Here is a 2305-nt window from a genome sequence, read left to right on the forward strand (position 1 = left end):
TGCTGCGGAATCAGCCTTATGTTGCAAGATATCTCGCAGCACTTTAGCACAGTGCTATGGACTCCCCCTGAAGCTTCTCGCCGCGATGGAAGCCAAGCACCACAAGATGGAAGTCAACTTTGTGAAGGTGATGAAGCAGCTGGCTGCTATGAAGAAATTTCGCAGCTCTTCTTATGCACCTGCGAAATTTCGCAGACCTCACTTTTCTCCTGCGAAGTGGTCCTGAGTGCTTCCCGATATTTGTAACCGACACTTGGAGATATTTTTCATTAGATTTTTGTTGCCTAAATGCCCAAATTCTCCTTGTAAGTCACCAATGATAGTTTTCCTTAGCTTTTAAGTTGGGAATTTGGCAAAATATCAGGGTAATAGCTATCATTGTGATTTTGGTATAAGGGGAGCCCGAGGAGCCTGTTCGGAGGGTGTTCTGTTGTTGAACCTTTTGTAAGTTTCAAAAGAAAGAAATACACAGAGCTTTAGCTCTTTTCTACCTTACCTTCTCTCTTTGATTGTGTTTTTACTTATTTTACTAAGTTATGCACTCATTGAGGAGTTTTCCCCAGAGAATGAGTAGCTAAGCTTTTTAGTTCCTTGGAGTTAAGGTTGCCGGGAAAGGTTCCAAGTGCATCAATCAGAAGCTTTGTGGTTTCAGCTATGAATGAAGAGTAAGTGTGTCCCGTGAATGGTTTCTAATGTTTTTAGTTAACTTAAAACACCTTGGAGTCACCTGGGCCAACACTTGGTAAGGCAAGTGATCTCTAACCATGGAGATGCACTAGTTTACCCCTTGCGAGCCTCTGGTAGGTGACTTGAAGGTAGGATTTTCTAGAATAGCCAACACTTGGTAAGCTTTTGGACTCTTAGGAGACATCCATTAGTTACCTCTTGCGAGCTTTTGACGGGTAATCCAAGGTTAAAGATCACCTTGAATGGTAAAGGCTAGTGAGAGGCTCAAACCATTGCAAGTTGCATCAGTGAGAGAATTAAAGCTGAAATCCAATTGAGGGATGCATTTGAGCAGCACCTGTTAGAGAATTGACTTTAAGTTAATTCTCTAATATGAGGAATTGAACCAACTGACCGGAGCTATGCTTTTGCATGAGGAACCTCCCCTGTATACCTGAATCTCCAAGGAATGCTTTTCTTCTTAAGTTATTTTCATCACTTGTTGTGTTGTTAATCTAAGTCCAAACCTTTTTCAACCAAAGTTTGTGTTTTATTTCTTAAGCTAATCTTGAAATGAAACAGCACCAATTCACTTTGAATTGGTATCATTTTCAATCTTGAGTACCCTTCCCAGTGGAACGATCCTAGAGCCACTATGCTATAGTAGCTTTGTATTTGCTACCCTAGTTCATGGTGTTATAGGTTAAAAATTTTGTTGATTACACCTGCCATCAAGGAGCACCAGCTGGACATACATCAGCTGAGACACCAATTAGGCATGAATCATCCTTGAAGTGTCAAATGGATATTCATTAAAGAACTAGAAGTTTCTTCAACTAGTGACTAGTATATTTGAACCTTTGAAGGATATTATTACAAGTTATGCAAATTTCTAGTTTAAAGAGACAATTTTCCCGCCATTAAGGGGAGGTAAGTTAATTCCAGAAGAATGGCAAGACATTACATGATATGTAACCTCCTTGTCTCATCTTTATCCCCATACAAGGCAGTGTGAACTAGAAGTTCAAAGGATTATTCATTTGTAAGAACTTGCAAATCAGTTACCTAATGTTTTCACAAATATAAAGAAAGTAACAAAGTCACACATGCCAATTGTGAATACCCTAACACATATTGATGTCCCTGGAGGACAATTGAAGAATGTCATAGCAAGTGAATCTAAGACACGCTTGAAGCGTGGTAGACCTATTGGCTCAAAGGATTCAGTTCCTAGGAAAAGAAAATGAATAACAAATGAAAAGCTTGGTACTCTTGAAAAGTTCACAAATATGAAATGGTCAAATGATGAAACCCAACTTAATAAATGGTTAGTCCCTGAAGAGACACAAATTGATCAAATACTAGTATCTAGAACTAAAGAGATCTCAATGAGTCACACGGGAGAAGCAAGGAACCATAGTGACATTATTATAGACAATATATTTGCATTGCAAGTGGCTATAGACATCATGAGAAACAATGAAGATCAAGAACCAAAAACTGTGGATGAATGTTAAAAAATAAATGATTGCCAAAATGGAAATAAGCAATCCAAATAGAGCTCCATTAGCAAAACGAGAGGTAGTTGGACCCATAGTTCAAACACCTGGAAACATAAAGTCTGTTGGATATAAAAGGG

The sequence above is a fragment of the Vitis riparia genome, chromosome 12 (assembly GCF_004353265.1).
Source record: "Vitis riparia cultivar Riparia Gloire de Montpellier isolate 1030 chromosome 12, EGFV_Vit.rip_1.0, whole genome shotgun sequence".
NCBI lineage: Eukaryota > Viridiplantae > Streptophyta > Magnoliopsida > Vitales > Vitaceae > Vitis > Vitis riparia.